The sequence below is a fragment of the Diadema setosum genome, chromosome 12 (assembly GCF_964275005.1).
Source record: "Diadema setosum chromosome 12, eeDiaSeto1, whole genome shotgun sequence".
Lineage (NCBI taxonomy): Eukaryota > Metazoa > Echinodermata > Echinoidea > Diadematoida > Diadematidae > Diadema > Diadema setosum.
Window position 1 is genome coordinate 39401170 of NC_092696.1, and position 15548 is coordinate 39416717.

General features: G+C 38.0%; 1 pseudogene; it reads right to left on the reverse strand.

The window, feature by feature from the left end:
- The window catches only part of LOC140236091 (uncharacterized), a 39252-nt pseudogene extending 24159 nt beyond the window's left edge, over positions 1–15093 (reverse strand).
- Positions 15094–15548: the final 455 nt, after the last annotated feature.

The following is a 15548-nucleotide window of genomic DNA, read 5'->3' on the forward strand; positions in this document are numbered from 1 at the left end:
AATCAATCAAACAGAAAAACATGCAATATCTGACGAACATGGTTGTCAGTTTACGGTTGCCACGACAACCAGCAATATCAAAGGTAGCTAAATCATATTTGAACATATTTGCTCTAAGATTTTAGGAAAAGTCACCAAATTTGGTTGAAATCGGGTAAAGGGTGTAAGAGTGGCAAACGAAGGGGGCACAATGTGCCCCACCTCCCCCTTGGGCTTTATAGGATAAGGCCACTGAATGACTAAGCTAGATTTTCAGGTTTTGCAAACATTGTTGAAGTTTTGCAATGGCAGATGACAATGAAGACACAGTAGGTTTATAAGATAGATGAAGTTGTATATCAGCCGCATAACAATGACAACCAGCACAATTTTGCGAAATACTTTACTGATTGGTTGCATATAAAGAGAAAAAGAGAATCATGAGGTACACAAAACTTTGTAATAGATTTACAAGAGGTAGAATCAGTCAGGGTGATTGTGAAATAACCGTTATACGGCGGATAAAGGTACCAAATCCGGAGAGATGATTCCTCAGGACCTACTCATAGACATTAGAGTAGAAGCACTTTGGAACTTTTTTATCGTATAAATGCTGAATGTCATATTCAGGAATTTTCGCGTGCATGATTTTTCTCCCAAATTTTGCGAGCAGCCAAGAGTCGCGAAAGCAAAATGCTCGTGATTCTACATTATGCATTGAATGCTAGTGGCAATTCGCGAGAGCTTCATGCCGCGAAAGTAATACTAGATCTATGTATCTTAGGAAGTATAGTAACAGGAAAGTGGTTCAGATGGAAAACATAAACTCAATCTTGAATTCCATGGTCAACAACGCATTTTATCTTAAAACATGGAGGTGGTTGAATTAATTACCGAATTCCTGGGTTTCAAAAAAAAATGGCTAGGTTACAAAAAGCAAACGACATCCTGTCCTTTACCCTTGATCACCATATTTGATTTATATCGCTTCTACAGAAGGCTTTCAAGTACATCCCAATGAATGGGTCTTGTCTGGGGATACGGACATCTTCAATCACACAAAAATAATAATGTTTCAGTACTTATTGTAAACGTATTTCAAATGCTAATACATGTACGTAAAACAAAATAACTGACATTGACAAGGGCAAAAGACGAATTAGATAATACATTGAGTAAGATTATTATGGCAAAATACCTTACCTTTAATCGTGGGGCCAATAAAGCCATCGTTGTAAAGAAGTCATCATCCAGTCTGGCATCTTTCAAGTACAATGATGTGAGGTTGGAGAGTAAGCTCATGCCTCGACCAGGAGCTTGACTGACAGATTCGAGGCTACCATCCATGCTTGTCACACGAGAGTTATCTGAACGCTGTGCTGCCTTTTAATTGAAGCAAGGAAGCAAAATGCATTATAATTCTTCCAGATATATTTGCGTATAATAATGTGTTCAGTATCAAGCTATCAAACATATACATATGACGTCAAAAGGTCAAATTTCGAGGTAAAGCAGGAAATGAGAGCATCAGGGTATTAAAAGTTGTACAGTTTTGTTAACATTACTATAGGTATGGCAATTTGAATGCCATAACTGTGGATCTCCTGATGATATCCGAATTCACCTAGACACACAGCGACGTAAGGCGACCCCTTTCTGGAAATGTGCAATATCGTGTAATAATAGAAATTGTGGTCAAAACATGAAGAAGTGCTACCTAAATACTGCATACCTAGCGCATCAGTAATGCATCGGTAATGCTCATAGAAAAGAACAAAAATCTATGAAATGACCTGTAGGAGAGGACGGATAATTACCAGGTAATCACATGCCGTACACACGAAGATCCATCCACGACCTGTGTGTCCCCTGGCAATACGTAGCTCCCACACGTATTTCAGGAGAGGAATCATAGGCTCTACAGCATCCTTTTCGTGGCATTCAAATGCGACATCAACGAGGAAATCATAATCATAATCATCATCATCATCATATAGGGTAATATCTCCATCATAATATATCTGGCACAAGGATGCGATGACATTCCTTCCGACTTCCTTATTTTGTGCAACGGTGAAGTAAAGGAGATATTCAAACGATCTGTAGTCCCAGTCATATATCACCTCACTTTTTATTCGATTGAACTCTTCCATGTTGCTTCCATACAACCATGCCAGATGCACCCCTGCCAGAAACTCCAGGAATAACTTGTGGGGAATTCGATATTCGACTACAATCTCCGTCCTTCTCCTGTTGTTTTCTCTTCTGCGAACAAACCGCTCCTCTCTTGTAAGCACTCCAATTTCACAGACGGTTTTTAGTTCATTTGGGCTTGTCGTTAAGTCCTCCTCCCCAAACACAAGCTTGTTCTTAAGGAGGCAATACAACGCATCTTTGCCGAACTGCTGTAAACTGTCTCTGCCTTGCTTCAACTTTTCTGCCTGCTTCTTCTGGCTTTTCTCCTTTCCAGCATAATGATCATTCAGATGCTGAATTAATTCTTCAAAGAGTTGAGCGAATGTTTCGAGTCCTTGAATTACACTGCGGCTCCCTTCATTCTGCCAAATGAAACAAAGCATGCTGCAGAAGATTGGATAAGGCGTCATATTCTCTGCCACAAGACTGTCTTTGTCTGTCATTAACCTGATGAGACCGTCTTTAGCTTCCTTGTTGTCGGGGAAGAATTTTGAAATGTAAGAAGCCACATCTTCTTTCTTGAAGCCCTCAACTTCAACAAATTTATATCGCTTTTCCAATTCGGTGTTGGATTTGATTTCCTTAGCTCTCCAAGGTCGAGTGGTGACAACAACTGGGGAGCATTTGTACTTATTGCCCGTTAACACAGCAATAATATCATCTTTTAAGGCATTTCCGTCCATGTCTTTGCTGTATTCGTCAAGACCATCACAGAGAATCAACACTTTTCTTTGGTTCTTTCGAATGTATTCTTCTACTCTTGGCCCATCAAATTCCACTTCATCAGATATTTTGCCCATGATGATATCTCCAAAGGATGTGTTTTCCTCGATTTCCCTCAAAGGAATTAAGAAAAGGAGATCAATTGCCTCCAGGCATTTCCCCGAAGCCCAGCCCAGAGTGAGTTTAGCAAGAAAAGTTGTCTTGCCAACGCCAGCCTCTCCAAATAGTACAGTACAGTTTTTCGACTCTTTATTAGCGCAAATGTTCTCCAAGTGCTTAACGAAATCATCGTACTTCATGTCTGTTTTTTCACCCTTCATACCTTTAGAGAACATCGCCAGATTCGTATAAATGTCGTCTAGACTCATTGATGATTCGACAGAAAGTGGAGAAGTGCGTACGGCGCTACACATGCGCTGATAATACCTTAGCAGTTCTTTTTTCAATTGCAGAACTTCGTCAGGTGTAAGGCATGTGGATTTTCCCTCGGAAACACTGGCTAATGCAACATCAAAAACAAACAAACAAACAAACAAACAAATAAACAAACACGAAATTATATAAAATGCGTCCATGGAAACTGACTTGGAAATGCATTTTTCTAATCGATATCATCGCTTTTTAACCACACGAAGGGCTTGATTGTCTTATATTCAATGCTAAGCTATCACTGAATGTGATTAATAACCATTTAAAACTAAGGGAGTTGGCGTAATCCAAAGGAATCATTTTTGCATGCTTTAATTGACAAAAATGTTCTCATCACGGAAATATATATTGTTCCCGTTGACGACGGAAAGGTTTTGCTCATTTTGGCCATTTTGGTCACATATGCCATCTTTCAAGTCAAATTCTCAAAAATTAAGAAAGCTTCCGATTCCTAATATTCCTTAATGATGATCAACTAAAACTACTGTTTCATGGCGACATTTTATTAGACAGTGACGAAAGATCAAATTTGCATATCTATATACTATAGCTGTCACAAGTGCCGAAATTCAAGTCAAATGTTCAAAACTGGAGGAGTTAAGTCAATCGAAAAATCGTTTGTATGCTTTTTTTTTTTTTGAAAAAAAAATGTGACCCTTCACCACAAAACAAACAAAAAATCGTCAGACATGGATTTTTGATTAAGGGCAGATCATAAAAGAGCAGACTCTAAGCTTTAAAATGATGTATTTCAATTCAAATGGACTCCCCTAACCTATCTAAATACTGGAAAGAAAGCACACACTCTGGAAAAGTGTGAACTGAGAAAAGAGGCTCTGGAGTACACTGTCTATTCAAACGCTTAATCTTTATCAAGCCGTGCTAACTGTGCCATGAAAGGGACAAAACACAGGATGTAAACCACTGCAGCAACAACAATGAAGGGATTATTAGATTAAGTTGAAATTGAGCATATTCTATTAACACATTCTGCCCATGATTAATGCTAACTTTCAAAGCAGTAGCATTATCCCTTCAAAAGTTATTAGACTTGAAAGTGAAGAGTGTGCAAAGGACTTCAAGACATGAAAAGCGGCTTCTAAGTCACACCTGATCATTCTACTCTTCCCCAAAACAGGGTTGTAGAAAAACTGCTAACAAAAAACTTTCCCATTCATGTTAAGATACTAAACTGAAGAGTAATGTAGAAGAAAGATAGCTCTCTCAGAAAATATGAGAAACTCAAGATTGACTTGTTTGAATCATTTAACTTTTTTTTTTGAGTCCTCGCTTAAAATCAAGGGATGTGACTTTTTTTGTTTGTTTTGTGGTGCACGGTCACAAATGCTTTTTGCCATGAAAAAGTGTTGTTCAACATTGACAAAAGATGTGCTTTTGCACAATTACAGTCATATTACTGAATGTGCTCCATCTCAAGTCAAATGTTTATAAAATGAGAGAGTTAGCTAAATCCATTAAACTTTTGCATGATTTTCATAATAGAATGCTGCTACCATGGTCACACATTATTCAATGGAATTGAACATTGAATTGCTTTGAAATTGTGAGAGCAGTACTACTCGATTGCAACTGATTGACAAATTGCCCTACATCGAAGTAAATAAGCACTGAATTGATCAGTGCTTTAGTAGTAGCCATGATAAAGAATCATGGGCGTACATACTCGAGCAGGATTTGAACCTACGAACCCCTGATCACCGGACAGGCGTCATCTCAACTAGTTCGCCCGACAGCAAGTGTTGATTCTAATCTTTATAGCGAGCAGTGGGTACTGCGTAATTATTCAAATTCATGAAATTCTTCCGTCGAGATGTTTTCACTAGGCGTTTTCACATCAGCCCGATGTTTCGAAATAGCGCGCTATTTTCTGACTTGGGAAAATAAAAATATCTCGAGCTTGGATTTTTATCGGGCTGATGTGAAAACGCTTACTGGGCGTTTTCACATCAGCCCGATGTTTCGAAATAGCGCGCTATTTTCTGACGTGGGAAATAGGAAAATATCTCGAGCTTGGATTTTTATCGGGCTGATGTAATCTCGAGCTTGGATTTTTATCGGGCTGATGTGAAATATCGGGCTGATGTGAGAACGCCTAGTATAGGCGTTTTCACATCAGCCCGATAAAATCCAAGATCGAGATATTTTGCGCGATTGCGAATTAGAACGCTACTTCATTTCTTATTCACATCAGCCTGAAGAGAATTAGCCCGAATTTTTTTCGAGCTAATTCGACAGCTGAGTATGTGCAAACAGCATCAGTAATGTGTGTACTCTCTCAAAAATTCCTCATGATTTGTGTGCAGTTCGATCGATCGATCGATCGGGTCACACACGCTAGGCATGATGGGATGCATCGCGCTAATTTCTCGAGTCGTTTTCACAAGGCGTTTTCACATCAGCCCGATAAAAATCCAAGCTCGAGATATTGTCCTATTTCCCAAGTCAAAAATAGCGCGCTATTTCGAAACATCGGGCTAATGTGACAAAGCCTACATTATCAAATAGCGCGCTACTATCCCGCTATTTCAGAAATTTCCCGAGTTGGACTCGAGAAATTTTCTCGATCAGAGCGATACAATTAGCGCGCTAATTTGTGTTCACATTATCAAATAGTGCGCTATTTCGTGTTCGGGTTAATTTCCCAAGTCAGAAAATAGCGTGCTATTTGGAAACATCGGGCTGATGTGAAAACGACTATTGCAACTGATTGACAAATTGCCCTACATCGACGTAGATAAGCACTGAATTGATCAGTGTTTTAGTAGTAGCTATGATATGATAAAAGATTATGGGCGTATATACTCGACCAGGATTTGAACCTACGACCTCCTGATCAATCCTAAAACACTGATCAATTCAGTGCTTATTTACGTCGATGTAGGGCAATTTGTCAATCAGTTGCAATGAAAATGTCTCGACGGATGAATTTCATAAATTTGAGTATTATTCGATACTGATAAAAAAAGGTGTCTTGCTCAGCCTATTATAATGGTCACACATGCCAAATTCTAGGTCAATCACATGCCTTGGTGTGAATCACTTGTCCATGGTATTCATTTTGTGCTCCTCAGACGCAAAACAATTAAAGGTCCCAATTATATCGGCAGAGTTCTGATATCTCTGCTATAAGCCAGTTCGTAGTTAGCTCATGTGCACGTTTGTACAAATGACCTTTCAATTTTCTTAGTTGGTTAGGCACTTCACTCATATTCAAAGCAACATAATGCATACCGGTAAGATTGCCCGGCGTAATTCGTGTTACGGGCAATTCCACGATAAAGTGGACATGACCATCACATTTTCAAAATAGTCAAATCTCATTCACTTTGGTATGAAATGAAAGCTTAAGGACTGATTTTTTTTTTTCATATTTGACCATCTTGTTAAGAAATTACATCATTAAATTTGCTAAATATGTGCATAAAATCAGCATAATCAAATTTGACATAAATATCTGAAAAATATAATGAAGTTAAATGAATGAAGCATGGGAAAATGAAAAAGGAGGTAAAAACTTTGCCTTTGTTTTCAGAGTTTAAAGGTTGAACATCATTACCAAATCATCAAAGTGAAAGATTTTCTATGTGTTAAGCTTCAGCGAACATCGCAAATACGATCATCAATAATGTCACAGTGTTACGGTAAAAACGGATGTTTTTAGTATTGTTTGAAAAGTACAAACACAAAAGGGCGTATTTTGATAGCCCAAATCATGACCACATGTAGCTACCATATACAAGTACTAAAATGATGGTATCTCATTTTGTTAATTAATTAAAGCTGATTAAAATGTGTCACGGTGTTACAGTAACTGTAACACCGTGACTATAACACTCTGACTTGCATTGCAATAACACAGGACACATACCAGATTACACATGATAATTAACTGTTGAAGTGACCATCTGATTTGTCTGTCACATTTACTCAAAAGATAGAGATTTTTCAAGAATTGTTCATAACAGATGGGTCAGGCTATATCCACAAAGACCATCGTTGCCAGCATAATGCAGTTTTAACCCTTTCTGTGCCAAAAATCAAGAACTGTACGTGTTTACAATGCAATGGGGTTTGATATGCCAATCAACACTCAGAGCACATGGTAGGTTAAAATAGAAGTTGTTATCTACTCCCAGTGTGCCACCTACCAGATTCATAACTATCCAGAGCAAACATTTCTGAAGGTTTTGAACTTTTAATTACGGTAAAGGCAACAGTTTCAGTTGAGTTACCCTTTGTTTACTATCTTTATCATAATTGACCATTTTATCACATGGTTTGACTCTTCTTTTGGAGACTCAAATGTGTTCCTAACATGATAAACAGTCTGAAGTCTTGCCGCAGCGTCCCTGGTATCCTAAAGAATTACTTAGGGCATACTGAAGCTAGATCGATGTGTCCACCAAAAGTTAATCTCACTGGAATACTACTTTCCTGTGCATGGTGCTGTGCACAATCTTACAAGTTTCACCATAAAGAGAGCCAGACTCACTAGGATTTATGTGTATAATGAGAATTTGCATTGTAATCAGTTTTATGTACATATGTTCATTTTCCAGTACATCTTTGAACAAGAATAATGATTATGGTACATATTGTACCACACAAATTGCTTGAATGATTCTTTTTATTGCTACTGAAATTGCTAAGTGGGTTCACCTGGCTTTGTGACCAAAGGTATTAAAATCAAAGTTTCGAATTTGTATGTCATCTTTAAATAAACAAATTGGACTTTTAAAGAGTAGTTGTAAACCCTAAAAGTTCACTCAGAAATATTTAACACGCTTTCAATGATGACAGAGTGAATTATGTCTCAAAACATAAAGTATATTTTACTGAAAGAGCAGTGTTCCTGACTGTAACGTGTACAAACGTACATGTCACGGCTTTAAAGTGCAAAGTTTTTCTTCACTTTGTTATTTTTGTTAATCTGTTATGATTTCAATAATTTTCTGTTTTATCTGGAAGTGTTATACTGTGATGCCAAACATTCATCATGAATCATCATTTCATTCTACCTAATGGAGAAACACTATGAGCTGAAAGTAAGACAACAGGATTCTCCATAGGTTTTCTACACACATTTCAGAGGTCACGGTGTTACAGTCACGGTGTTACGGTGCACTTATTTAAAGTCTATGTCATACTTTTCCTGTCAATTGATTCTTTAATCAAATTTTGCTTCATTGTTATCATTGAGTCTCTAGTACATCCAATGAGCAGATCCACTTATCAAAATGTTCATTAACTTCACAGAGTTTTATCTGTAAACAAAGTGCACAAAAACCCATGTCCATTTTGGGTCACGGTGTTACAGTGCTAATTAATCGTGCACAACTCATTTACCACAGCAGTTTTTCTTCCTTTCTTTTGTTTTCAAAATTGCTTATGACAATATGCATAGATAAACAATAAAAGATTTTTCTCAAGTGTTACATTTTGATTATTATTTACATTTGATGAGTGAAATTATACTCATAAGTGTCACGGTGTTATCGTGGAATTGCCCTTAAAAAAAAAAAAAAATGATCTTGCACAGCGAGACCAGGTGACCAGAATGGTCCGTCAAACAACCCTCGGGGGAAGCGTCCATTTCTTTGTTTTTGTATTGAATGCATTAAAACATGTTAATACACGTAATGCCAAATACCAGTTTTGCAGTCAGGTGGATGTAATGGCAAGTATCATGTACAAGGATTGCATGAATAATCATTATATGACAGATGCTTATCTCCGTGAATAAAAAAAAAAAAAAAAAAAAATCATGCGCTTTAGTGCCAAGAACCTTTTTCTGCTCATGCGCAAAGTGTAGCTACGAACTAGCTTATTCTGACTAGTCTGCTTACCAGTGTAAAGAAATTAGGTATTACAGAATATGATTCCTGCATCTCTTCTCATTAGTGGCGAGTTCTCTATTGAACTGAAACAGATCTGCAGGGAAAGGAAAGCCGAAAGAAATGTACTTTGGCTGCAGAAGGTAGGATATTGGTGAATTTACCCTGTTACCGAATTAAAATGTAATAGTATATATCTAATGACAAATGCCTAAAAGTTCAAGTCCGATACAGAAAATGACATGAATGTTGATACAGTCACACTCTAAAGACTGGCAGAGTGTCATATATCTGAGTAGAGAGCTGATATTTCTTTTATTTTTGTTATTTGACTATCTTCTATAATTTGTCCAATGGATGTGCTGTTCTTGAATTCCACGAACCATGAAGATTTACGCTAAACGCAATATGATACATTTTTATATTAGGTATTACATAATTTTGTTTTACGTGCTGGAAAGTATTCTAGTTCATTAGTGCTGCTGCAATCGGTTTTATCTATGACTACTGTTAAATCGAAAATGGTTAATCACACACTCATACACACAAAATTCTGACATTTTGTGCCATCAATATTTTACATTTTATGGTCATGTATGTTAAGAAAAAAAAATAGAGAAAGGAGCAGGTGGTGAAATGCAGCATTCAAATCACACACAATGCAATCTTTCTTTCATATCTGCAATGAATTGCACATATAAATATCCTTTTTTATCTTTTGAATTCCTATCATCAATACATTACACTGACAATAATCTGTTTTGTAGCGACAGTTTTTTTTTTTATTTTCATTTATATTCCTCACTCAACGGGCCATAATACATTATACTAAGTGTTACAAAAAACATTCCCACTTTTGAGTTAGCTCAAGAAATATACATCAGATAACACTAACCTTGATATGAGCAGGGAGGTGTTAGAAAAGGAGAGTAACTCTTCGTAATTCATGCAAACATATGTTTTGGTTCAAAACGTTACGATGAGATGTCTAGCATTCCACTATACGCTTTGAAGTCATGCTCTGCACCGCTCTAGTTGCAAGGCGAAGTTCGGAGACGAAGAATGCATGTCACTTTTCGTTGAATTACAAGCTTTATTTCCCCGTAAAATTTGAAATGAAATGCTAAAATTGATTAAGAGTAGTTTAGGAAAGAATTCAATGTTATAAACATGTATTTCTAGTTTCTTCGTAATGCGCAAATTGAAATGAAATGAAAATTAGGCCATCTTAAAAAATAATATTTTTATATAATCCGCACATTTTCGCATGTTAGTTTTCTATACTTTAATCTGGGATATTTTGATCTTTCAAATAAAGTACTCCGCTAGAGCGTGCACAAGCGTGCTTTTAAACTATTTGCTGTTAAAATTGTCAGTTTTCACAGCATTTTGATTCGCTGCTCCAATTCAAGGTACACAAATTCATTGTTGCCATCACATTGAAAGAGAGAGCGAAATGCAGTAGGGGCAAGTATTTCTAGATGTGAGAGCGTTAGTCCCGATTATTGATGCTCTCTTTTGTCAAAGCACCTGATTTCCACCTGTAGTTATGCGCATAACTTCTCGGCGGTGCCGCGCATGACTTCAAAGGAGATCAGGAGTTGTCTCTCCTCTTCTTACACCTCCCTGGTCAAACCTTCATCTGTTTTTTGTTGGATAACTGACATAATTTCACTTCAAGGCAAGCTCGCGGATTGACGGAATCTACACTGTTTCCGTACGTCATGTTTCTGAGATATTGTGTGTAACAAGTTGAACCATGTCACTGACACTTGAGGTGAATCCTCGGCTATCTTGTTATAGGTTCACTGAGGAGATCCTCATTTTGTCAATTAGCGCATAAATTTGCATTATATTTCCTTTGGGGATTATTGGGGAGAAAGGTGAAACTGCCCACTTATGATTGCGATAGTAACAGACCAGAAACTGCATCATCCAGACAAACATACCTATAAAATTTGAGCTCTATAATTTTGTGATTTGTAAATAGGATTATCATCGCAGCTTCTTATTTGCGTATGTGAATAATATTGATGATCCACGATTACAAATCTCCTGAAGGTTTTTATTTTAATATTTTAAAGCAATCAAAGTGAAACAACGGAAGTCTATTTATTTTTTCTTTAACAAGGCGAATTAGTCAGCAAAGTGAAAATAGCAAAGGCTTACGACAGTGTGCACAATCAGCTGCTGGATTTTAGTGTCACTTTTAAAATTAATTACGATAAGATGCCACATAACCAATAAGCCATTTTGTAATCAGCTCATGTGCACGTTCGTACAAATGACCTTTCTACTTTCTTACTGGGTTAGGCACTTTACTCATATTTAAAGCAACATAATGCGTACCGGGAAGTTTGCCCGGCGTAACAATTTATGGAATTTGTGTTCAACGAAAAATGATCATGCATAGCGAGACCAGGGGGTGTTTCATCAACGTTTGTCGGCGCTGACAACTTAAATCACCATCGTAACAGTCAGTGACCAGAGCATCTCAGCCATTCAAAACCAAGGATTTTGCTGAAATTGGTCAGCGCCGACAGTTGTCGGCGCTGACAAGCGTTGGTGACACACCCCTGGTGACCAGAATGGTCCGTCAAACAATCCTCGGGGGAAGCATCCATCTCTTTGTTTTGTATTGAATGCATTAAGGCATGTTTATATTCGTAATGCCAATTACCAAGTTTTCAGTCTGTGGATGTAATGGCAAGTATCATGTTTCAGGATTGTATGAATAATCATTATATCACAGAACATGCTTATCTCCTTGAATTTAAAAACCATCATGCGTTTTGGTACCAATGACCTTTTTCTGCTCATGAGCAAAGTAAAACTACGAACTGACTTATTATTAACAAGGTTGAATGAAGCATTTCTTCTCCAACGGCCGAAAGGCAACTATACTGAGGACTAATGTCTTGATGATATGATGCCTGTCTTCTGAGTCGCTCTTTCCAGAAAGATCACCTGACATCTCATTTCCTAACGATATCCTGCAGATGTATACTTTTATCTTTTCTAGTCTTTTAATGGGTAAAACAGTGTGATGACTCACCGGATTGCAGATGTGCCCTAGCAGTCCGTCCTTCCTCGGCTCTCTTCAGAGCTTCTTTCAGGTCCGATCGAAGTGACGACTGACTCACTCTCTCACTCCACTTGCGAAGCATGCAGAAAGTACCATGGCTTGTTATTTCATGGTCACGGTAATTAGTTCGTATGAAATTCTGGATATCTCCCCTTGAGAACCCCAGTTCTCTCCCAAGATCCTCGATGACTTCATTGTCAGTGATATTACCGGCAACAGCTCTCAGATAAGAGTCGATATCACTTGACTGTTCCGCAGCCCTCCTGCAATAAATTGTGCAATGACATTTATGTTTTTTTTTTTTAATCAATTGAAGCTCTCTGTACACTGGACAATGTATCCATTTTGTACCATCACAACTGCTGATCAACATTTTTAGCAAACATGGGTGGGGGATTGGGATTAGAACTTGTCAGCTAACTTTTCGGCAGCGACTCTCCCATCAGGTTATTCCTGGTTGCCGACGATTAACTTGGAACATCAAGGCTCTGACATTCGGATAAATGGTCAGAGGTATAAAAGGATTATTAAACGAAAGCGATACTACTAATGCAGGTGGGTGAAGGTGCGCTATGACAGATTTTTTTTTTTTTGTCTCGCCCACCACAGGTGAAGGCGAGAGTCAGACTAAGGGATCCAAATGGCGTCCGTCCGTCATCCGTCCGTCGTCCGTCACAAATGTTAAAGTCTACCTGCAAGACTCTCTTATGATGCATAACTTGGCAACTGTTGAAGCAATGGCAGCCACACTTGGGTGATAGAAGCACTAGGGGTATCTTTATGTTAAATGGTGTTGTCGGAGGTCATGTGATGATGTCAAAGGTCATTTTGAGGTCATATATTACAAGTACGTGCAAGACTCTCTTTTCCGATGTTAAAGTTTACCTGCAAGACTCTCCTTTGACAAATAACTTCACATACGATGCTTGGATTACAACCAAACTTGGTTCACAGATGCACCGGGGGTACCTTCATTATATGGTGCTGTTGGAGGTTCAGGATAAGGTCAAAGGTCATTTGAGGTCGTACGTTAAAGTTTACTTGCAAGAGTCTCTTATCACACGTAACTCGACGCATGTTGCTACAATGGCAATCAAACTTGGGTGATGGATGCACTGGGGGTACCTTCATGTTATGGTGCCGTAAGAGGCCACATGATAAGGTCAAAGGTCATTTGAGGTCATACGTGAAAGTTTACTTGCAAGACTGTCACAGACAGGGGTCAACATACTTTTAGGGCCAAACGTTAAGTTTTTGTGGCGCGTTTTGATTATGGCTCATAACTTTTGATCCCTTTGTCCCTTTGTGACCAAACTTGGATGGTAGATGTCCCTTGGGGACGTGAAGGTCACCATAAGGTCAAAGGTCATAGGCTGGTCAATGAACTTCTTGGAGTTAGAAAAATATTAATTTCTTGTACGCGAATGGGCGAGACACAATTTAGCACTTGCCTTGTTTCTTCTCATAAATCATTTCCCCCCTCTGCACAAAATAATGTGTGACCGTGCATCACAAAAGTAACACGAAATCGCGAACCCTATTCTTTTTCCTTTGATTCTTTTTTATCTCGGACAGAGCAATTTGAACAAGCTTGCAGTCAGTTGCGTGCTGCAATTGATTTGCAGTTGATTGCATCTTCCTCGCAACGGAATCGATTGCAATTTGCAATTATTTGCAATTGATTACACTTTATTTCCGACAACCCCTTGGTGTCCCAGTTTCATTTCTCAGAGACCCTTTACACGTTCCAGCTGTATAACTATAAAACTTCTCTTCAAGCCACCCAAAATAGAAAAAAGAACAAATGTTAACTTTGATATACATGTGTATCTTGGTACGAGAACATGCTTTTGCTTCTATGAGCTAAAAATAAGAAATTTTTCCGAATTTCATATTAAACAAATACCAAAAAATTGGTAGGGTGCTTCACCGTCAGCTCGCTCATTTGAATATTCATAAGGACTGGTCAAGAAATATTTTCCCCAAAAATGGGAAATGGGGAAAAAAGTCGTACCTTCCTTATTTCCTATCCATTTGTGTGTGTGTGTGTGTGTGTGTGTGTGTGTGTTATTTCTGTATCATTCTGTACGGATTTCTTTTCTTTAGAATTTTATTGATTTTTGGGTAATTTCTTCTTTAACCTTTAAAGTGATGCATAACTTAATTCAAATGGACTTTAATAACCTATTTATATAAAAGAAAACACATACTCTGGAAAAGTGATCCCAAAGTAAAGGGTCTATTCGAGCGCTTTATTTTACCAAGCCGTGCTAGCTGTGCAATGAATTAGTCCCACCAAAAAAAGAAAAGAAAATTGTGAAACTCTATTCAAAACCACTTTTATTGATTAAGTGAAGTGAAATAGTGAAGTTATTACTACCCAACTTAACTTGATGTTACTTTAGCTATTCCTCATTTGTTATTCTTTAAGGACACTTCACTAAACTTTTATCCACTCCCGAGGCATTTAACATTGAGAGTTATCATCATATGCATGTCATGATTTCCATAAGACGTTCCTATCTGAATGAAATATCCCGCTTTTGCAATTGCATGACTTACCTCTTTTCATCAGACTGGGGTTGAGGCTCGACATGCCTTGCATCCTCGGCCGGCTGTTCTTCCCTCTCAGGTGTCAGCGCACGTTTTTCAGACATGATTGCTTGTTATGTGCTGACAAAATGGGTCACCCAGATAATGATGCCCAGATTGCATGAAGACGAGACAGATGGAGGAGGTCCAGGGTTATGGGCAGTTCCACGTGGTGAGCCAAAATAAGCCGGAAGTAGGGCGTGGCTAGGACCGGTTTATGGATGAACTGATCATCACACCTTACCGGACACTACTTCCCACACCGCACTAAGCTTTTAGTCTATGACCTGGAAAGACAAAAGACATAACTCTGTTTAATTTGCCATTGACTGGTTGAATTCATATTTGTGCGGGGTATCTGTCTCCACAGTGTCAAAGAGGAGATATTCTTATTAAACGATTAGGCATTTGTTTTGTATCTGCATTTTAGTACCTATAACATAGATTAAAAAATAATAATAATGGTGATGAATAAGTCCTCTTTTGAGATTCGCTAACTGTCTTTATTCACGACGCTCTTTGATTTTTTTTTCTCTTGTGTGTCTGGTGTGTGTTTTTTCTTTGTGTATAGGTGTGTGCATAGCAACAGATTTGTGCTTGGGTGATCATAACCTCTTTTTTTTTTTCAACATCAGGTTTGATATCGTAACAAGAATAAGAAAAACCAAAGCAACGAAGCAAATAAAAAT